We start from the raw sequence: 23,548 nt of genomic DNA, 5'->3' as shown, positions 1-23,548 counted from the left end.
CGCCCCTCACTGAAGCCGCGGAGCGGGTGCGGCGAGCGGCGGCAGCAACAGCAGGACCCAAGGGCAGAGGCCAAGATAGACGCTGCAACCTCCTCCGCAGATACTCCCAGGTAAATCGCTGGGTTTCTGGTGTCCCAAGCAGCGAGAGTAGCGCACTCCTTTTCACTCTGGCCAGGCGGGGGGCGTGTCTGGCAGTGGGCGCGTCCGTGCGCACCTGTGGAACGCAGGGACTCCTGGACTTCCGAGTCCCTGCTGCACGCGCCGTTGATGTTTTCGTGCTCCTCCCGGTTTCCTGCGCCTCAGCAGCAGCGCCCCTCACTGAAGCCGCGAAGCGGCACCCGCCGAGCGGGTGCGGCGAGCGGCGGCAGCAACAGCAGGACCCAAGAGCAGAGGCCAAGATAGACGCTGCAACCTCCTCCGCAGATACTCCCAGGTAGATCGCTGGGTTTCTGGTGTTCTGGTGGTGTTTTATTCATCACTAATCCTTTTACTCGCCGAAAAAGTTCTTTGACATCTTGTATGGGGAAGTAAGCGCTACAATAAACCATACAAAAGAATGCATTTACGAATGACACACATTTGCACCAATCGCAAGTGAGGGGCGTAATTAAAGCCCACATACTGAATCCACCATGTCTCAATGAGACAACGCATGCGCTGCCTAGGCAACACCTGAAAATGTCTCAAGTTTAATCTTCTCCCTCTTACAATGCCCTCCTTACAAGTTAGTGGGGGGAAATTCAATTCCTTCGATTTTCTCCCCCCTGAAATCTCTCTCTTATCTCTTCCAGGATGTTGGCATGTAGCTGTTGGCGACATTTGAAGACAGCTGTCATATTCTGAAAGTGTTGGGGTTTGATATAAGAGTTGAAAGCGCGGATTTTGAAACAAGATATTTATGGTCTATCGGAGGACACCACATGTACCTTCCTGGAAGCAGCCTATTCGTGAGGATGCTTCCGGACAGGAACTGAGGCTGCCTGCCCTTATAAATATGTTCATGCCGCTTAAGTGTTGTCAATTGCTCGTGACCACCACTGCAATATTTCGCAAAAAACAAGTCAGCTATTTTACTTAAATTCGTTGCGTTTGTTCAGTAACTCAAACCAAGGCCCCCGAAACGCGCCGTGAAACACATACAGCCAATCAGGCCCAAACATAGTCTATCACTAATAAGGGGAATGTTGTGAAGAGATGGGATAGGTTAAAGAATGTTATTGGCACTTGGTTTGTCGAGGACGTTCTTGGTCGTGGCCTACTAGTGGCTGGGTAAGCTCTCTCCAGTTGGTTATTGGATGTCGGTATAAAAAAAAACCTCATAAGACTGTGGCAGAACTGGCTACGTGAAGGGTTGGGACAAGTTCATTGGCTGCGTGAGCCATGGACGCTAAACGTGCCCTCGCGTGGGAGCTTTGCTGCTACACCTCTTGTGCTCGGTTGAATGGGAGTCGTGCTTGTAAGTGCACTATCCATGCAGCAGCATTATTTTTGGTGCACTCTGCAGCCAAGAGCCTCCCGATCTGCGTGTTCGTCATGACACGTCACCCACCCTTGCGTTCCGCGCGGTCCTAGACTCTCTCCCTCGCTCGGAGCCCCGCCCCCTGGCGCTCAGAGTCCTACTGTGTGCTTCAAGCCGACCACGGTTTTGGACGGTCCTTCCCTTGCAACCGCTGCCCTGGGCCTGCGCTACCGTCCGGTGCTTCTGCGAGCCGGTGAGTGTAGTACGAACCCGCCTATTGAGGGGGTACCACACGGGCTGCGCACCCTCAATGGTTCGGGGAGGGGCTTGCGTGTTTTGATTTTAGCCCGCTCAGGGACCACGGGAGATGCTCTCAGGTGCTAACTGCCAGGACCCCCTAAAGCGCCACCCCAACTGTTCTGTAATTGCAGGGCAGCCCTCGTGTCACTGCTCATTTGTGTTGGGAAAAATGCTCCCTTGCTTTATTCCTCGGAGTTACAGCCCGAGAAAATAATTTCAGTTAATTTCTAAATGCCTTTTATGTTTATGTATTCGTTAAAATGTATACGTGTGTTTGCCCTACTGTCTACAACTGAAGTCTCACAAAGGATATTTTGTATTACCTTTCGGTTGGAACCTCTGTTTACTTTCTGTTGGCTCCAAGTATTCACTCGGTCTGAAAGTATCTGGTATGTGCAGTTATTTGTATGGTACGAGCTGTGCACTCCTGCGAGTGACCAGGTTCAGGCCGTCAGATGAGGTCTCGCTTCTTAATAGCGACAGCTATTTTCTGGACACGTTTGTTCTCACGGAAATGTATGCGTTGAACAATCTGGCCGCTGTCCGCGTTCAACGTTTTTCATTCTGTCTCAAAATATCAGGTTGTTCTGCTGTTACTTAGACGTATGCAGAGGTCGATGTGGGCAGGGAAGCTATGCTCCCAAACGTTATTCTTTCAAAATAGTTTCCATATTTTAAAAAACAACCATCCCTGTAGAGCTGAGTTGCTGCACGTTCAAAGGGGAGGAGGGTGGTCTCCTCTCCCTGAAATGAGAGCGGAGGCAGCTAAAGAACAAGCATTTGCAATGCAATAGGTCTCGCATTAGGAAAGTTTGAGCTATTGGTATTGTAAATGACACATTTTTTATTTGTGTTGGTTTTGAAAATAGCGAAATTAATAGCTTTGTCATTTACAATGCCAATAGTTAAAACTTTCGCAAATGTGACATCTATAATATTTGTAATGCAATATGTGTTGTATTTACGTGACTTAGATGTATTGCTATTACAAATAACAATGGCTTTTTAATTTTTTTTAAATAATTAATGCTTAAATAAAAGTTATTGTAATTTATAATGGCAATAGCTTAAATTTTTATAAATAACTTTAGTTAAGATTATGTTCAGTTTATTATTTTATTATTATGACGAAAATCCAAGAACCGAAGTGAAATATTAACATCTTTTGCTGACATTTGTAATAAAGCTTAAAACATTTAGAACATATTTGAACCAGTTGTTGAATGGTTGCTCAGATTGTTGCTGTGGTGCCCCTGAGTGATGCTGTGGTGGTGTGATAGAGAGAGTGAGTGAGTGCGATAGAGAGAGTGAGTGAGTGCGATAGAGTGAGTGCGTGCGATAGAGAGAGTGTGATAGAGTGAGGGCGATAGAGAGATTGAGGGAGATAGATGGTTGTGGTTTTGTGTTTGTGTGTGCGAGAGGTTGTGTGTGTGTGTGGTTGTGGTTATGTGTGTGTGTGTGTGGTTGTACTGTTACATCACTGCTCTTTATCTGATGCTGTGTTGGCCCAGAACTGACTAGTGTTTATCACGCGCAAAGATCACATATAAAGCAGCTCGGAAATTGCTTGGCTGGGTTAAGCGTGCAAACCAGCCAATTACAAAGCCAGTCGATTCAGCACAGGCAGCACATACTGCACGACAATGGGATAATAGTACTGATAGACTACTCATGGTATCATCAGCAACTGTATAGTTGGCGCAGGCAGCAGTGAGCTGCCAAATAACTGTCATGAAGCGGGTACAGGCATTACTGCGAGGTGCTGAGAGACAGTAAGCCTTTAAATCATTTTTATTGCGCGACAATCTTGGGGCATTACACTGATACAACAAAAATCAGCAAATGCGTTAGTCTGGCACAAGATGCGTGTGGCACTTGTTGAAATGTCAGCCATGAACGACACTGTGTGCCCTGGGGAGTTTAGCAGTCTAGTTCTAGTCTGGAAGAGTAACTTCCAGGAAGCGGAGGAAACAGGAAGTGGGTAGGGGGCAGTAAAAGGCAAAGTTAAAGCAGCCGAGGCAGGATGGCAGAAACGGCAGAAATTAAGGCAGATGCTACTGTGAAGCATTGTGACTTTTCTATAAAGAAGAGACTTAACACACTGCAGGGCTGTTTTCCGCCTGAAATTGCATCTGTTTTAATAGAAGTCAATTGGGAAAATACGACCCCCCCATGTTTTCCCCCCCAAAACCTCCTTGTTTACTGTTCAAACATGTTGACATGTATGTAATTCGGAATGCAGGGTAGGACTCCCCGCACCAGTCTACTTGCATTAGCCATAAAGTGCTTGGTTGATTGTTGTTGAATAGGGCACGCTGCTGCTACGCTGATCCTGGGTGGGGTTACTGGTACATTACAGGTGCATTAAGACCTCTCAAGTGTCACAGATCCGCGCAAAAAGTTTTTATATTTTTTTCAGCATTCTGGTATCTGGTAAGGTTTGATATTATCTAGACTAAATAGGCCTGCACATCTCAGCATGTGAAGAAAGAACTGACCCCCGACGAGCAAGAAACTGACTTTGATGATTTTACTCATTCATGAACCTTATTTTTTCCACGGTGTGTATGGCAACGTGCGACAAACACCGTCAGCACATTAACGCGCTTTGAAGCCTTGTCAACGGTAGCTAAGAGCTATAGTATCGCATAGGTGTGCGTGCGTCCCGTTATACCCTCCGCTCAAACAGAACTTTAAATGGCGAGCCTGTCATTGAGGGCGTTTTAAGCAAAGATAAGATTTTCTCAGTTTGTAGTAACTTATGAATCACTTCGCAACCGAGCGTTGCCACTTGTTTATTAGTGAACGAGGTCCTTTTGCACACTGTTTTGAAACATAACAAGCAGTGGAAGTGCTCCCACAACTAGAGGCCAACAATTGTGTGAAGTGCACCCTGGGGATACCAGAATGTGAGCTGGCGTGTGAAGAGGACAGTGTCGGAGGCCTGCCCTTCGCCCGCAGACTGATAGCGGCGCAGTGTGGGGCCATGTCACTGCAATATCATAGAGGACAGCGAGGAGAGACACCCCTGAATAATCCCACTATTGAGGGGCGGGCCTGTGTTACTGCGGCAGCCCCAGCCATTGAATTCAGTGCTGGGCTGCCCTGTTGCTACTGCGACGTTCATTACAGAGCCCAGTGGGCTGGTGGCTTGGGGGCTGTGCTTTTGCTGTGTTTGTGTGAGCCTGTGGAGGTGCAAGGCGGGGTCTGCTAGTGCCCCTGAGCTGCAGTGCTTGTATCCGTGAGCCCCCCACCCCCCCCCCTCAAACAAGCTCTCGGCATTGCTGTGGTGGGGGAACGCATTCCTTTGAAGTCTGATGGAGGGGGGGGGGGGTAGCGGTTTCCTTTGAAGTCTGATGCCGAGGCTCAGACAAATGGTATGATGTGCGATGTGGCTGGCGATGTGCACGCGCCTGGCTCACATGAACTGTACCCGATCCGCAGCAGTTTGGGTAGACTTTTGAAAGCCTTACTATAATCTCGCCAAACAAGCCTTGCTAAAGCAATGCTTTCAGCGAGACCTAAAAAGCAAGACTTCTTTTCAGGATACTCGCTATCTGAAAGAAATCTAAATGCGTGCACAGGTTATTTAGCAAATCTAAATGCTTCTTGGCAGCACGTTTAGGCTTAAATTGATAGTATCTGGAATTAGTCCTTTTTATTAAAAAGATGTATACTGGTTACAGTTGGCATTTTACTAACAACTTTTGAAAGCACTGCAAACATTTAAACTTTTTGCAACAACCCATTAATCAGGGATTTAAGTGGGATGAAAAAACTGGAGGGTTTCAAAGGGGTGTGGCCAATGTAATAAAGGGTGTGGGTTAAAAAATCTGTGCCTGGCATAGTGTGCCCGCCTGTCTTGTATTTTGCTGTTTGTCATTGCATCTACATATTTGATACAGTAAGTAACATCATACCTACAACAAGTCAGAACTATTGGCTTTGTCAATGGTTGTTAGTTGCTTAAGATAAATAAGCATATATAATACTGAAAAAGCTTCCACTTAAAGCCCTGGTGACACCACAACAATGTTGCTGCTCCTGAGTTTAGAAATCCAGAGAGAAAGTGACTCGCTATAAAGGATTTCCCTTCCCCTACAACGCTCACCTAGCATGACGTCATGCTGTAACTTCTCCACTAGTGAGAAGTGAGCAGCGCCCATCGATGTGCTTCCCATCACTGCAGTCCGGAAAAAAACGGACCGCCTGTGCCAGGGCACAAAACAGAGCCCCATAGAGACACGTTTCGAGGCTCCCTTTTAAAAACTGCTTGTGCTGGGATCCGGTGTCTCCCGACCCACTTAAAGCCCTGCCATTAATATTTTGTGCAATCTTTGTTATTCTTTATGTATTATATTATTTTGACATATATTCACAGTTCTTTCTGTCACAGGCTTGGACCTTTTAGCTCTATAAATATACGTCAGTATTTCCCCAGTGCACTGATCCGGATTCAAATCGGTGACTCTCCTGTTACACCCACAGTCAACTGAAATGATCACATTAACCAACCAAGCTTTTCTACCAGGCAGATGCATTTTCCACAAACAAATCTAAGTTGCATTTGTTTTCCATTTACGGTGTGTGCATTATATTTTATGTGCAGTTACCTATAGGTGAAAGGTTAACAAAATAGTTAAAGAATACAGTCCCATACTCGCTGACCCCACATCATATTTCAGGGTCGCAGTTTCCATACTTTCTTTAATGCACTTTGATCGCTGCACATATGGGTAGCCAGAAGGCAGGCTGCAGCAAGTTGTATGATACTAAAAGTTGGCATCTTATTCGGCCAACATCTTATTTGCAGGTTGATGTTAACATCTTATTCACAGGAAGCAACACATTGTTTACTGAGCTTTAAATAATGCACATAGCTGCATTTAGTTATACGTTTAAGTTGCCTGAGAATAACACAATTTGCTGTGTCAGTTGGCACCTAACCGGGTTATGCTGATTTTAAAGCATTTATGGTGGATTAAGTATCTATGCTTTTCCTTTGTGAATGTCCGATTGGCTCAGATGTCCACTTTTTTATTTTTTTTATTGACCATACGCTTCTACAAAATCCATGTGATCCCGCCAGAGCCAAGCAACATTTCCATCAAACAATGGTATCTAAAGATTCACCCTCTCTTCAATGCATTCCTTTAGAGATATTAAAATAATTAAACATTCTTTTCCTTCATAAATATCAACTTGGCTCACAAATAATCGTATTCTTATTTATAAATGGAACAGTCCTCTGCGCAGTCTATATGTTATTTGCTTGAGCCAGTAAAAACGTACCACAGTATGTGGCACCAAACAGGCCCCCTTAAGCCAATGCAGTCCTTCATACTTATCTATGAATCCGGAACGAAGAGACATTTCCACTAAAACATAGTGCCAATTGCAGCACATATAAGGCAATTCATTCAGGAGTTGTAACTAAATAAATAACCATTCCTTCCTTTAGGGAAATATGGTTTGCTCACAAATACTTATTGTATTAATTGAGCTCCCTTGTTTACTACTTATGTGTTCTTTACCTGCACCAAACAGGATTTGTCACAGCAGGTGGATCCAAAAGGAATGATGTTCAGTTCAATGCATTTCTTTGCAGGGACTGACTACTAAGCAACAATACTTTTTCTATATAAAAGTCACATTGGCTCACAAATCCTTGGGTTGTTTTTGATAAAGACCATACCTTTTTAGAAGATCCTTTTGCCGGTAGGATCAAACCACTTTTCTTACACTAATATAGTCTCTTATGTAGGGGTGGTCTTTCGCTCCATGACCCTGACCCATGGATACCCAACATAATTGAGCAGAGACTTAAGCCCTTTAGAGTGGTTTGATCACTCCCTGGCCTGCTGTTCCCTCATGGAGCGTGAGCGTTTTCTACCATGCGTCAAATGTATTCCATGCAATGTGTACTGATCGCTACTTATGGGGGGAGAGTTTGGGGCATCAGGGATTTTCAGCGGTTTAAATAGACGAAAACCGCTTTTGGTAAAAAGCTTTTATCTGTTCCCCTCTCCACCCCACATTTCATTTGCCATTGTGAGCTGGGCCTAAGCTATATAAATGACAGCATTCAAACCTGCCCTCTGTATTTATGGTTCTCAATTTGGATAAATGAGAGGGTGTGTTTAACGAGATATAATAAATGACTTCTTAGCCTGCGATAAAGGCCTCAATATCCCATGCTTAGCATTTAAAAAACAAAAATCTTTAGATTCGATTGACCTTCCCCTGGCATTTACCAACACTGAAATATGTGCTTCAATGGGTAGGAAGCAAGTTAAAGTGTCTCTATTAACTTATGCCCTAGCAAAAATGTTGAGTGCTGAAACTGTAAAAACTTCCATCTCCACTTATCGGTTAGTGGACCATGATAACACTGTCGGCAACTATTTATGTGCTGGGAGAGGAAGGTGGGAATGCCTCCTAATGTTTTGCTTCTGGGCAGACACAATAAAATATTTACTTTGCTTCCCAACAGGTTTCCAGCACAATTTAGAATCGCTTATATGTCCATGCAATAATATTTTTAAACAGTCAATGCTACACTTCACTTTTATCTGAGGTTTTTATCAGAAATATTTTAAAATGTTCTTAATGCCTCCTATTAAGTCCAAAAAATTGGCATATTGCCACCAGTCACTGTTATTTTTGAAGCAACATCATGATGAAATATGCTTTTATGTAAGTTTGTTTTTATGGGCTGCAGTATGCTCAAGACACCCAATGCACCCTGATTGAAGCTAGTGTACCCTATCTATGCAGGTTCATATCAGGAGTATTGTACTGTAGTTATGCGTTAGATGCATATAGCCCTTTAGGCAGGATATTTTATACATGTTTTTATTTTTTATCCATTTTAAATATGTATATGATCATTGTAACTAATTGGTATATGACAAAGTCAGTTGACAAAACTACTGTAGTTATATGTATTATTGATAATTTTGTACTTTCATGGTTGCATGGCAACCAAATCAAGTTTTTGAATTGAATTGATCCTTTCGGAATTAGTTGGCAAGAAACTTTTTTTTACCGAAATATGATGCTAAAGTGCACTCTTCAACCAATGCGTTCCTATGGTGATATGTACAAATAATTGACTGTCTCCTTTATAGTGATCAAATTGGCTTTCAAATATTTGTTTGTTTATATTTTGTATACTGCTACACATTTTTAGGTCTCGCCTGTCGATGCGCATGCGCATCGAGCTTGCGAGACTACGGGGGCTTATCCACTCTTGAACCAACTTGCAAGGAATCGTGGCGATTCCTTGCAGTGCACGAGAAATTTAAGCTCAATGCGCATGCGCATTGAGCTTAAAAGCGCGTGCACATGCCCCCAGCCGCCTGCCTTGCCTACTCTCTCTCTCACACCCTCCCCCAGCTCCGCCCCCTCACTTCTTGATTGCACGGCCGCTAGGCCGTGCCTCCCCTACTCTCCTCCCCCCTCCTCCTCCTACTCTCCTCCCCCCTCCTCCTCTCCTCCCCTGCCTGCCGTGTCGCACCTCTCCCCGCTCCGCCCCCTCCCCTGCCCGCCGTGTCAGCTTTCGGGAAAACAGCATCTTAGCGTAGTCTGCTGTGTTAATCCTTAGTTGTACTTGTTATTTTAATGTTAATCGATTTGAACATTCGCAGTCCAAGTAAGCCCCAGGTTAAGCTTGTGACGTCACATGACCTGCGCGGAGTTCTCCATTTTCTCACAGACTTTGCATAAACACGTTTGCCAGGTGTTGTCTTTGGTCGCGCGCTCTTCCAGTCGGTTGTGAACCGGTCCACCTGTGGAGTTGGAACGGGGCCCGCTGGCACCGGCGCTTCACCCAAAGGACAAACAAACAAAGCTTTTCTGAAAAGCACTGGCGCGTTGTGCAGTCGCTGGCAGAACGCAGGCGCACCCCTGTCATTGTGTACCTGCTGCGGCAGTTATTGGTGCATTTCACTCTTTTTAAGAAATGCTCGCCTCCAAGGTTGACCTTCCTGCATGGCCTCTCCTAATACACCGTTACCTCCCCATTCTCCAGGGTCAGTTCTGTTTTCTGTTTGTATTCGCGCTGTCAGCGCGCGCACGCAAGGACGTTCCGCACAGGGCTGTGCGGTGGCGTCACGGTCTCTTGTGCTTTGCACTGGGCTTGCCAAGGCTTTTTAAGTCAATCCATTGTTCAATAATGATTGCATGCGAGGGAGAGGCTCGGGGTCAGAGGTTTCACTGGCTTCTTAAAGGTGGCTGGGAGTGGGCTGGTCGTGATTCATGGATTTGGCTGTATTTTAATACGGAAAAAAACCTTCATGAACCCTCTCTTCCTCCATCCGTCCCAGCTGAGCTCTTTTCTTTGTCATATCGGGGCAGGCCGCTGTTTCATAAAAGATATCGCAGCCACATTTGCCTTCTTTTTTTCCACACATTTTGGATATTTCAAATGTGCCCTGGCCTTGTAGTTGCTTCTGGAGGGAATGGAGAACATGCACATTTACGGTAAAGTGTAGGGTTTGCTCACAAAAACGTGCGGAAAAGTGCAGTTTATGGTGTTTATTAAATTGTTTCTTTGCACTTACACACCCCACCATTTTCTCTTGGTTGGGATTGTCCCCTCTTTCGGTGTTCGTCTCCACCCCAGCTTCGGACCGGTCAAAGTTTTGACCCCACTTGAAGAGTCAGTTGTGCTAGCTAATGCGTTGGCCAACCCCCCCCCCCCCCCCCCACCCCCCTCGCGCTGTGACCTCTGAACTTCCCATCATGCACTATTCCTCTGGGTTTCTTCTGTCCCATGAATGCAGGGCTGCAGTTCACAGCATCACTGGTTCAAATATGTTCTTTCAATGTTTCAAGCTGTTTTCAAGCTTTATTACAAATCACAAAAAAGTTAATATTTCACTTCTGTTCTTGAATTTTCGTCACAATAAAAAACACTGAACATAATCTTCACAAAAGTTAATTACAAAAGTTTAAGCTATTGCCATTACAAATTAAATAAATTATTTAAGTATTAATTATTTAAAAAAATAAAAAAGCATAGTTATTTCTAATATCAATACATCTAAGTCACGTAAATACAAAACATGTTGCATTACAAATGCTATAGGTGTCACATTTGCGAAAGTTATAACTATTGGCATTGTAAATGACCAAGCTATTAATTTAGCTATTTTAAAAAACAAAACATAAATAAAAAAAATGTCATTTATAAGACCAATAGCTCAAACTTTCCTAATGCGAGACCTATTGCATTTCCAATGCTTGTTTTATGTGTAATTGCCCTTCGCCAAGCAAGATGTTTCTAGGCTTGTGACACCTAAAGGGTGCCACCCTCATGTCTGTGCCTTTATAGGGGTTCAAATGCAAATAATTAACTTCTCCTTTTCTGAAGATCAACCTAGTTCATTAGTATGAATATTATTATTTATAAATTGGTCACCGCTCTACACTACCAAGTTGTAATTTGCCTGAGCAACTCAAGGCATAGCATTTCTATTGACTTATTTTCAAATAAGTAAACATGCATTCTTTTATAAAGTCCAACTTGGCTCACAAATACCTTTTATTGTTGTTCATAAATCACACTCCCTTCTGCACTACCACTGTGTAATGTCTGTTCTGAACTGGTTTGACAAGAAATGTGGCACCCAATGGGTGGTTTATTAAATAACAAGACCATTGATTACAAGCATGTGGGTTGTGGCAAGCGTCTAGCTAAATATAAATCTATATATTCTGCTGGTGTTGATCACTAAACATATAGGGCCCGAATCATGAATGGAAATTTGAATGAATTTACCTTTTTATGCTTGCCCTGAATTCACAAAGTGATTCCTGGCAAGTGTAAATCCAGTGAATTACTCCGTAAGTGCAACAAAATCTGCAGTAGTAAATCCCACTCAAGGTGTGGGAAGTGGGCACTTCAAGGCGTGCCTTAGATGTGTGGGAACAGCCCTAAACTTGTACATTTGCAAACATCCCCAAAATCAAGTCTGACCCAGGTAAATAGTTACCAGGTGTATCTCCTTCCCTGTATATCAGTGGAGACTTCCTGCTACGACACGCACAGATGTTACGCGACGAGCGAGGAGAGTCCCTGTTCCTAGCCTCTCCTGTCTCCCGACTTGATTTGGCCCTGACCAGACCGAGCCATTGAAAGCAGGAGGCGACAGGCGGCGGTGGAGGAGGGGGCATCAGTAAAAAGCTGTCTGCAGCAGCAGCGGTACAGAAGGCAAGGCTCAGAGCAGCGGGTTTCCTCCGAGTGGAGGTGGCCAGCCTTAGGCAGGTGGTGCTTGCTCCAGTGGAGGTCCCGCTCCCATGCAAAGACACGCGACCACTTCTGCCCGCTATTGCTGTCGCTGCACCTGCATTGTCTAAGCGCTGCTTTGCACCTCACTCTGCACCTTGATCCTTCTTTCCCTTTCCTTCCTGGGGGAAGCAAACAGGGCCTGCAAAATCAGCCCTGCATTAATACTTGAACAAGGGGGAACAGATCGCTCTCGGGTGTTTAGGGGAAAAACTTTCATCACTGGAAATGGAAAAAAATGCATTTAAAGAGAAAGCTCTGGCACAACTGTGCCAGAAGGTTGGGTCCTAAGCCCTGGGGTGGTGCTAGTTGCCTTACATCAGGCTTCCAAAAATCTACTCGCCCACCTGCAGTGGCGAGTCAGATGTTATCAGGGTGAGCTATTTTTAGGGATTAATGGCCCAGTCTGGCAAGAGACTCCAGCTGACAAAGAGCAGGTGTGCTTCTAATTGTGAAATAACAATAAAGATGCCAGAGGTCAGATGTCGACTTATGTCTTGTTACAGATTGTATGTTATTTTCTCCTGGAGATCTTGTTTACAAAATTCTCTAACTTTGCAGTCAGAGAAACTAATGTAAACTGTCTGACAATCGTGATTTTGTTCAATGAAAGGCAACAAAAGGCTATAGGAAGTCAGTTTTGCTTCTAATAAAATCATTAAATACCTTGTAATAAACTGTACAAACATCTCAAAATGTATATCCGTAGTTAGAAAGCAGTTAAAAAAAAATCTTTTTAATTCTATGTGATGGAAACAAATATTTTAATAGGATCAAGACAAATCAGAACACTTCACTTGGAATTGTGCAAATGGTAAATATTTGCAGAAACCCAATTTCCCCATCATCGTTTGTATGCTATGTAGTTTTGTCATTAAAACTACATGCCAGTGGAAAGTTTTTGGCCATTTCAATGGGGATGTCCTTTCTGTAAATGACTGTGCACTACCACATCATGCATTAGTAATAATCTATCAAAAGTGAGAGTTTTTAAACATGAACTAAGAAGCATTTCTGCCTCTCCTTATTTTAATGCTATTGATGAACCAAGAGGTAAGTGAGGGGTCATGTGTACCTTTTATGTGGGCTAAATTTTTAATCTACACAGTGCGAATGTTCAGTCTATTAAATACATCATAGGAGTTGCTGTATGAACTTATTTGAAGGTGTCTCCTATTTAACAATCAAGAAAAAGGCAACTCAATGAAATTCTTTATTTGCTTAAGATCACACAATTGGACCAGTTTATGGGTCAATTGCATTACAGTTTCGTCGAGTAGATTATTCAAGTCACTAAACCTGCAGGTCTAGTAACATTTTAATGATTTTTTAAGGCCTCCAGACAACAGTGCCACCAATCACTCGGGAATGCACTGTTAAACTGGTCAGGGAAATTTGCATACGCTTTCCCCCTGATATCACTATTCCGCAAGGTGATCAGCAAATGCAAGAGCAGTATCTTCGCACTTTTACTAATTGTTCCACAGTGGGCAAGACCTACTCGGGTCTCAGAACTTATAAACCTGGCTCAGTGGAGGTTTAACAGACTACCAGTCAGACAAGACCTGTTCATGCACAGAGGAAAGGTATTCCATCCAGAACCAAAACCCTTAAGTCCCACACAGCATGGCTCCTGAAGACTTAGAGTTTGGCCACTTAAAGCCACCCGAAAAAATGACAACCTACAACTAGCAAATGTTATTCTGCAAAATGGAAGAGATATTCTCTGTGGTGCAAGTAGGAATGATTCCTAAAATGATTATACAGGGAAAGAACAATCTTAAGTTACTTAGCACACCTGCTAGTTTGTAAACTAACCTATTCATCACAAAAATACACTTGGCAGCTATAGTGGCATAAACTAGAGGCCACATGGGAAGAAGTGTTTCCACTTCAGCAGTCATCAAGGGGTTCTTGGAAGGAGCAAAGAGAATTGCACCACCAAGGAGGGTTCCTGCTCCAGCATGTAATCTAAATCTAGTGCTCACAAAATTAATGGGGGCACCCTTTAAACCATTACATAAAAGCTTCAGAGAAAAGCTCACTCTAAAGACTGTGTTTCTAGTGGCCGTTCTTTACGCAGTCAGGGCGCTGCAAGCACTCACGGTTCAGGAACGTTATTTTCAGGTACACAAGGCTAATATTGTCATGAGGACAGATCCACAGTTCATACCAAAAGTGATCTCACAGCTTCACATCACTCGTACTATTCAGATACCAAGCTTCTTTCAAAATTCAAAGCCCCATTCAGGAAGAACATTACACTCCCTAGATGCAAGGCAAGCAGTAATGTACTATATTGAGAGGACAAAGCAGCATGGGAAGACAGAGTAACTCGTTGTGTCATTTGCAAACAGTTTCCTGGGGCAAGACTTGTCACAAAGAAATCAATCAGACCCTCCAGGATATCGCGATTTGCAGCGAAATCAGCACTTTTGTAAAAATGCAGCGATTTTTGCAAAAGTGCCCGCGAAATCGGCACTTTTGTAGAAATCGCGGCATTTTGACAAAAGCCGCTATATCCTGGGGGTCTGACTGTGGTTACAGAGAGACAGAGAAAGAAACATCACGTTGTAACATAAAAAAAAAACCTCTTTCCATGTGCACAGAAGACACATACCGTATGCTCCTGTGATCAATAACCCCCACCCCCAGCCAGCCGATCGGAGTGAGGGGGGCAGGAGAAGCTGCAGGCAGACGCTGGGCAGAATTAGCAAGTCAAAGGCTGCTGGCGCCACCGGGACAGCGCAGACAGCGGCTGACACTCAATTTCACTGGCCCCACTTCTCCCCTCGCCCAGCTCGGCCCGGCCTGATCTATATCGGCCCCCGGGCGATCCTCTCACTGATATGCTAATACTGGCGTTAAAGCACCGCTCCGGCCCATCAAAGGGCACTGGGCTCCGGGCCTCGGCCTGGCGCATTTCAAAGCACCCCGCCCCCATCGAATGAGTGTCAGACATTGTGCATCAACCTGGAAATGCTCAGGTGGGCCATCCGTCTCAGTCCTGTCCATCACCCCGTGCGAGGCTTCCTTTACATGTAAGCGTTTTCAAAAGAAAATTGCCCCAGACTGACTTCACAGACTGCTGAAAGGCCACAAGAATGCAGCTTTTTCCAGCCTTTCTGTCACAGGAGCACTGAGTCCCCCAAACCGCACTGCAACAATTTGTGCAGTCCTCCTAGGAACAAAAACAGCTGCTAAGTCGCCTCATCATGACACGATTGAGCTCCATCAGCGTTTAGCATGTCGGGATTCTGAGATCATCCTTTTATTTTAAAAAACTACAAGTCCCAGAATTCCTTTTCTTGAATTCTTAAGAGTCAGGGCTGACTGAACATGTAAAAAAATAATTTCTTGAAAAAAACGCATCCTGTGCAGTTAATTCTGTCATTTTTCGTCTTCCAAAAATTCCCAATATATGCAAGTAGGAGTTCAGGAGGTTTTAACAAAAAGTAACCCCTAAACCAGAGCTTTACCACTACATTGTGGACATTCATTTCGTGTAACTGTCAAGCTGTAGGAAAAGGGAATTACTTGAACACACAATCAAGAGTGTTTCTATGGAGGAATGCTTACATTAGTATACATACACAGCTTCATGTTGTTAAATAACTAAAAAAACGAAGATATCTGTGTTTGTTGTAGGAAAAATGGCCAAATAATATGCCGCAAAATCGCCGCTAAATTTCCATTTTTGTGCCGCTAAATCTGCTAATCCATGCCACTATATCCTGGGGGGTCTGATCAATTGCAAGATGGATTGCACAAAAATACTATTGTGCCCCAAACATGTAGGTGTGACGCTACAAGAGTTCTGGTGCATGTTCGGCCAGAAAGAAAGGAGCCACTGTAGCTTTCCTAGCTAATGCCCCACTGCAAGACATTTGTATTGCAGCAACATGGTCATCAGTGCACACATTTACAAAACGCTACTGTGTGGACATTTAGATGAACAAAGAAGCTCACGTAGGACAAAGGGTCTTACAAAATATATTTGCTAATCAAAGCTCATCTTCAACCCAGCCACCACTGTAATAAAGAATGCTGCAAAATCAATGTACATTGCAAAAAACACAGTTGATGGACAGAATGCAGAACAATGTCTTACATTCACCCCAGTACAAAGATCTGGGCCTAAATCCATCGTTTCTTTGCACTCCACACCACCCTAGGTCAGACACTGGCTATATGCAAATCAGCCTTGACCCTGTGCCTCATGGGAACAGCCCAGCCTGAACTACCAAGCCATGTCTTTCCTAGACCGGAAGCAAGCATCCAAGGACCGCTTTCTGGCTATCAGCCTGGATAGCTTGACTCCAGTGATGTGGATAGCCTGGGACTCACGTCTGAGCATACCCAGCCCACTTGGGTTGAAAATTGCAAAAAACACAGTTGATGGACAGAATGCAGAACAATGTCTTACATTCACCCCAGTTGTACTGTGTGTGGAGTGCAAAAAAACCGATGGATTTAGGCCCAGATCTTTGTACTGGGGTGAATGTAAGACATTGTTCTGCATTCTGTCCATCAACTGTGTTTGCAAAATCAATGTACAGCATGTGAATACAGGTAAGATTCACATGCAAACCCACCCTGTTCCACCAAGAAGATGAGAGTGGAAAAAAAATAGGGGGAGAATCTGGGGATGGGGACCGGAGGTGGGAGCTTCCGGGGGAGGCGCAGCCATGTTGCGGGGGGGGGGGGGGGGGGGGGGTGTGCAGATGTTGCGAGGGGGGGGTGGCGAGGCGTGCCAGTGGCGGCCACAGGAGTGGTGGAGGGACGGGGGAGTTTTTGGAAATGGTTCTGGGCCCGGCCACTACATGGCGGCGTGGTGAACAGCATGTGGGTCCGGGGATTCTTCAAGCTGCAAAACTTCACCAACAGGTAAGAAATATACGTTGCTTACCCTGTAAACATCTGTTCCTGGCATGCGGTGCTTTAGATTCACATGCTCCCACCCTCGTCTCCGACACCTGTGGCCGATGCAGTCCCTTTTACCTTTTCATATGCATGCACATCTCTTTACTGATACTAGCACTCCATTCTCACCTGCCTGCAGTATAGCTGTCTGGTGGTGGAGTTGATGCCCATGCCGGAAGTTGCCGGGGGAGGAGTCGCATTGGCTCGTGGGACTGCTTCAGGGGAGGGTGGTTTGCGCTTGTCCAGAACCAGCACTTAATGGCAGGGTTGTGCAGGGCATGTGCATCTACAGCACTACATGCCAGGAACTGATGCTTGCAGTGTAAGCAACCTAATCCTTCCTGCCTGTCAAAAAGATTGACAAGTCTGGGCAGCAGAGTTCAAAGCAGCTGTTACACACAAGGTCCAGGCTACTATTTAACTTGTTCTGTCTAAACTCAATTATGCCACCAGCCTCTACCACGGATTACCTTTAATGACTATAAAAAGAGTACAAATGAATCAGAACTCTACTGCCAGACTACTCTTACATATACGCCACACGCCCACATCTCTATGTCCTTGAAAGCCCTGCATTGGTTACCGGTGCCAAAAGATCCACATTCAGGCTACTTTGTATCACCCACAGAGCGATACATGGAACGGGACCGCTCTTCATCAGGAATAAAATCACCAAATACATTCAACAAAGGAACCTCCACTCTAGATTGGCACCTCGCTTCAAAATCCACATTACAAACACACTCTTATTTCGCATCCTTATTTCTCAGTCCTCCCTGCACGGATCACCCCCAAACTTTCAATGACACACAGAACCTACTTTGACACTTTTGGGGGGGAAATTTCATGAAGATTGGTCAAACAAAGCCAAAGTTATAGGCAAGTCAAAAAATGCTTTTTCTGTGGAAACTAGATCCTAACAATAACTACCTACTGGCGACCACCAGTAGGAGATGTATATATCTATATCCATATCCATCATAATAGTTACCCTCGATGAGAGAAGCCAGCAGGTACGTGGTTAATGCTAGATTTATTTCATGGCAGCTTGCATGCAGATACAGGGCAATAGAATTTCATCAAATGTAAAGACACACCAGACGCGTTTCAGGAACGAAGTTCCCTTCCTCAGTGGCAACGTTCCTGTAAACATATATTTATTTACGGTTAGCTCAACACCGCCCTGATATCTAAAAATTGCTTATTACCCCCACCACCCCAGATTTCTACCTTTCTCTGCTTTCTTTGAACCAAAGAAAGTCTAACCTCCCCTAAAAACTACTCTAAAAAGAGAAAGTCTAGATGAAATTTAAACTGATAGACCTATTTATTGAATGAATGAATGAAAGTTTATTTATAATGCGCGAAAGTAGCCCAAAGGGCATCAAGGCACAGACCACAACATAAAAGTATATAAAAATACAAACAGAAAGTGGTTTATTAGGCCTGAGAGAAGATCCAAGTCTTCAGGAGCTTCCGGAAAGTCATCAAGGAGGGTTGGTTGGAAAGTTCGGGGGGGGAGGTTATTCCACAGTTTAGGGGCCAGAGTAGAAAAGGCTCTTCCTCCCCATTTCGCTTTTTTGAATCTGGGGACCGCAAGCAGATTTCTTGAGGATGAGCGAAGGGTTCTCTTGGGTGAGTAGGGACTAACCAGGGTCTTTATACCTTCGGGGCCAGAACCAAACACAGCCCTGTGGGCCAAACAGATGAGTTTGAAGGAAATCCTGGCATGTATGGGTAGCCAATGGAGATCCTTCCTGGCCTGAGTTGCAGATGATAGCCTGGGTAGGTTTAGGACCATCCTAGCAGCAGAATTTTGAACCATCTGAAGACGATGGAGGGATTTCTTGTTTATGCCCCCATACAGCGCATTGCAATAGTCAAGCCTGGAAGATACCAGGGCAACTGTTGACTGCTTGCGGGCGTCAGGTGACAAGTAGGGGGCGATCTTTTTCAGCGTGCAGATGGTATTACAGCAGGTGGATACTGTTCTATTAACCTGAAGGTCAAAGGAGAGGGCCGAATCAATGAGAACGCCAAGGTTCCTGGCCGAGTTGGTGGGCAGTCTCCCAAAGAGGGGGGCCACCAGTCTTTGGACCAGATGTCATGGTTTCCTCCAAAGACTAGGAACTCCGTCTTCTCCCCATTGAGCTTTAGGTAGTTACGCACCATCCCTTGCGAGACTGCTTCCATGCAGGTTCGAAATTTAGAAGCAGCCTCTTTGGTCGGTGAGGTGGTAGAGATGATAATTTGGGTATCGTCTGCAGAGGACAATATTTGGTACCCAAAAGATCTTATCACCTCGGCATGTGGGGTTACATAGATGTTGAATTACAGGGGACTCGGGGAGGAGCCCTGAGGAACCCCACATTGCACGGCCTGGGAGGAAGACAGAAAACTACCGAGCTGGACCCTTTGCTGTCTCTGAGAGAGTAAAGAAGACAGGAGACTCAGGGCACTTCCTCTCACCCCTATCCCCTTCAGCCGGTCTACCAGGATAGAAGGGGAGAGGGTATCAAATGCTGCCGTGAGATCAAGTAGCACCAATAGAGTGGTCCGCCCTCTGTCTACCTCAGAGGGGATGTTATTAACTACGACAGTGAGGGCGACTCGGTGCTGTGAGCAGCACGAAACCCATGCTGGGAGATGTCGAGAAGACCCATCTTTTCTAAATATATGGTCAGATGAGAATTAAGGTGGGCCTCGAGTATCTTTGCCGGGGCTGGAAGCAAAGATATTGGCCGGAAGTTTTTTAAGACTTCAGGATTTAGGGAAGGTTTCTTTAAAAGAGGCTTAACGGGGGGGCGTGGCCAGGATGGCGGCGTAGGAGGACGCGACCTTGGCGATCTCCTCCGTCCCGGGCCCTTAACCACCTTCTGTAGAGCTGATCTCCCCCCTCCGTTGCTTGCTGGCGACAGCGGGCGCAGCGGGGAGCTGGCAGATCGGACACCGGTCGAAATCGGCGCTCTGGAAGGCGCTCCCGGAGGACGGTGAAGCTGACCCTGAGTTCCGAAGGCCCTGCAGCCGCCCGGAAGTGTAGCTGAACCCGCCCACTGCGCTGACCCGAGCCTGCGGCGTCACACGGAGGGGGCCGCTACCGCAGCTTGGAGTGGTGCCGGGCTCTGCACAGAATCGTCTGCGGCTGCGGAGCGGTGCCGCTGGAGGTGGCACAGAGCGGAGGCAGTTGAGGTGGCGCAGGGTCGGGCCCCGGACACGAGCGGCGGTCGGAATTGCGGCCGCGGAGGGGGCCGGACCAATACCGGGAGTCACGGGGGCCTGCCGTCCCGGACCGTGACACAGGACTGCCCCGCCCGCCGACGCTGCAGGAGGTGTAGTGCGAACTGGGCTGCGGGACTCGGACCAGGTGGGACCCCGGGCGCTACTGACGTGACGGCCCCCTGGGGTTTGGCTGGCTCCCTCCCGGTACTAACTGCGGGACCCGACCGAGAACTGCCTGGGCTGTGGACTGGTGACTCCATTGTGGGACTGTTGTTGGTGTCCTGTTCGGCCTGGGCAGCAGCGGAATTGGCTGGGATCTGAACCACGAGGGACACCAGGCGGAGCCTTGAGGAGATTGGGGGTGCCAGCAGCCTACAGACCCTTGCGGAGGCCCATTCTTCCCGCCTGGTGCTGTCAGGATTGAAGGGGGCAGCGCTTTACTGTGGTGAGGAGCCCGGAGGCCTACTTGGACCGGTCTCGGGGCATAGCGGCTGCCGCGGTGAGGAGGCCGTAGACCGCAGTTTCCCGTCGAGGCACACGAGGGGTGTGGCCCCCCCCCCCCCCCTACCCTTGGCCGAGAGTGGGAGTGACGGAGCGCCTGAGGGCCTGTGCAGTGGAAGTTCTGCGTCTGGACTGCTGGTACCTTAGCAGAGGATCCAGTCTCTCCTTGAGACCTGCGGGTTGTGGGACTCACTCCCTCTCCCCCCCGGGCTGACCCATGCTGTGGTGGCTGCTTTGCTGAGTCGCGCGCAGTGCATGGAGTACGTGCTGGCGGCGGAAGCGTGGGAGAGCGGCGCTGTAGGACCCTCAGCTCACCGAGGTGGATCAGGTGCCGGGTCTGACGGCCGCAGCTAGGTCCCGAGTGAACTTGTGCGAGTGGCAACCAACGGAGTGAACGGGTGGGGGGCCTATCTCCCTGGAACAGATGACCGGCTGGGGGCCAGGTAGTGGAGCACGCACCGACACTGCTGGTGCGGATTGGTTATCTTCACCCATCGCCAGAATGGCCGGCAATAAGGGGACCAGGAAGGGTGATCGCACCCTACCGGAAATGCTGAACAGGGGCAATGCGCGGCAAGACCGCGGACAGCACTCCCCAGGCCAGTCCAGCGGCTCGCAGGGGGCGAGCGGAGGGGAGCCGCCGGTTACCAGATCGTTCCTCGAGTCACTTTTCAGCTCCTTGCGAGAGGACTTCCAGACGCTTAAGCAGGAAGTGGCGGGGGAGGTGAGAGAGGTACGGCGGGAGGTCGACAGCCTGGGAGAGAGGGTCTCGTCTGTGGAAGAAGCCGGCCATGCCAGGGATGAGGAACTCACGCAGCTCCAGCAGGAGGTGATCAGGCTTCGGGACCAGCAGATTGATATCCAATCCCATGTGGAGGACCTCGAAAACCGTTCCCGGAGGAACAACATCCGGGTCCGGGGTGTTCCTCTCGGAGAAGAGGGGGAGGACGCGGCGGACTATCTGCGTGATCTGTTCAGAGACATATTGGGTGAGCCGACTGATTTTCTGCTTAGGGTGGATAGGGCACACAGAGTGGGCCCACGGCGCAGAGCCCCGGCGCCTCCCCCCGATCTTCTGGCCTACCTGCCGGACTACCCTTTGAAGGAAAGGATCCTACGGGTGGCTCGTACACGGCCTTCCTTGGAATTCCGAGGTCATAAGGTGGCCCTCTTTCAAGATCTTTCAGTGGTTACCCTACAGAAACGAAAGTCCTTTAAAATTGTGACTGACTTCTTGCGGGAACATGATACTCAGTACTCATGGGGCCATCCCTTTCGTATCATCTTCCGCTGGAACGGGATCTTACATCAGCTGCGCTCCCTCCAGGATACTTGCACTGTGCTGGGAATCACTGCCACCGACGAGGATGCCCCCACACCGCGTCGACGCCGAGTCACCAGAGATGGCTGGCAGTCGGTTCCGGGCCGCGGGTCCCCGGCCTCTTCAGGGAGGCCTACCTCGCCAACTATCCGGGCTGATATGGCCGACGCTGTGAGGGAGGTCTCCAGAGAAACAGCGACGGAGGAGGTTGCCTTGACTGCCTAGACACTCTCCGGGGGGAGATCGACATCGCCTCTTTTTGAATCGCAGGTTTGGGGGCCTGGGGGTTGGGGGGGGGGGGGAGCCAAGGTTGTGTGGTGGCTGGACGTCCACTTTTGAGACTTTTCCATAGACTTGCCTATTGGGCTGGGCTTGGACAATGGTTCCCCTGTCTCCTCTCTTGATGGGACGGGGACGGTGTTTCGGGAGGGGGGGGGGGGGTTTGTTGGGGTGTTGGGGATCCGGGTGGGGTTGTGGGAGTTGGGAGTGAGGGAAGGGGTTGTCCAGTGCGCTGTGCTAGGAATTGCTGTTTTGCCTGTGTTTTTCCACATTGTCTCACTCAGTGGCGGTGGAGTAGTGGGTGTAGGGGTGGACCGTGAGGTTGGATGGTGTAGAGGGTACAGCCCGATTACGTTAGGACTCTTGCCCGGTGCTCAGCTACTTAAGACAGCCCACGGACACATTGGAGTTCGCAGCTTGCAGCGGGTTGCCAAGGTGGGAGGGCAGGGGGCTCCTATGCTTATTCTTGACCTTGGCTTGGTTTCCGGAGGAGGGGGGGTGTACATACTTTTCATGGCCTCTGCACGCTGTACATACGCTTTCTTGCACTCTACTCACTATGCCTCCTTACGCCTTTAAGGTTCTGACGCTAAATGTTAGGGGATTGAACAACCCTGTTAAACGGCGAGCGGTGCTCTCACTGTTAGAGAATGCTCATGCGGACATTTGCCTCCTTCAGGAAACGCACTTGTTGGCACAGGATACACATAGGCTGCGATCTCACAAGTTCCCGCTCCAGTTCTTTTCCGCCGGTGCCACGAAGACTGCGTGGGTGGCGATCCTGGTGGCCAGACACTTTAAGGGGGTGCATCTTCACAAACTTGCTGAACAGAAGGGGAGGTTACTGGCGCATAGGTTTAGAGTCGGGGGTCTTACATTCACGATTGGCTCCCTCTATAGCCCTAACGACAAGCAGGAACGATTCTTGCAGTCGGCAGTGGAGGCTGTCACGGCTTCGCCGGACAGACATATCATTCTCGGTGGGGATTTTAATATGGTTTTCGATTCTGCGATGGATAGGTCTGCGCAGCGCTCCCCACAAGTCGGGGAATTCTCGGCCGGTTGCAAGGCACGGCTGGCGGAGGTTGATCTCCTTGACCTTTGGCGCCATCTACACCCCACGGATAGAGATTACTCATATTACTCTCATGCACATAAGACCTATGCACGGCTCGATCACCTGTTAGTTACAACGCCGGTGAAGGCATTGGTCTCGTCAACAGACATGGGAGTGTTATCCTTATCGGACCACGCT

The 23,548-nt window shown here is 47.4% G+C and overlaps 1 protein-coding gene across 1 annotated transcript in view; it reads left to right on the top strand.

Annotated features, from left to right (window-relative positions):
• The first annotated feature begins 1,596 nt into the window (after positions 1–1,596).
• The window catches only part of SCML2 (Scm polycomb group protein like 2), a 749,380-nt gene continuing 727,428 nt past the window's right edge, over positions 1,597–23,548 (top strand). Inside the window, exon 1 of the mRNA XM_086934268.1 lies at positions 1,597–1,712. The gene's annotated coding sequence lies outside the window, so the exon portion shown is untranslated. The remainder of the gene's footprint in view (positions 1,713–23,548) is intronic.

This window comes from Lissotriton vulgaris, chromosome 8, assembly GCF_964263255.1.
Source record: "Lissotriton vulgaris chromosome 8, aLisVul1.2, whole genome shotgun sequence".
Classification (NCBI taxonomy): Eukaryota; Metazoa; Chordata; class Amphibia; order Caudata; family Salamandridae; genus Lissotriton; species Lissotriton vulgaris.
This window is presented reverse-complemented; position numbering and strand designations above follow the sequence as displayed.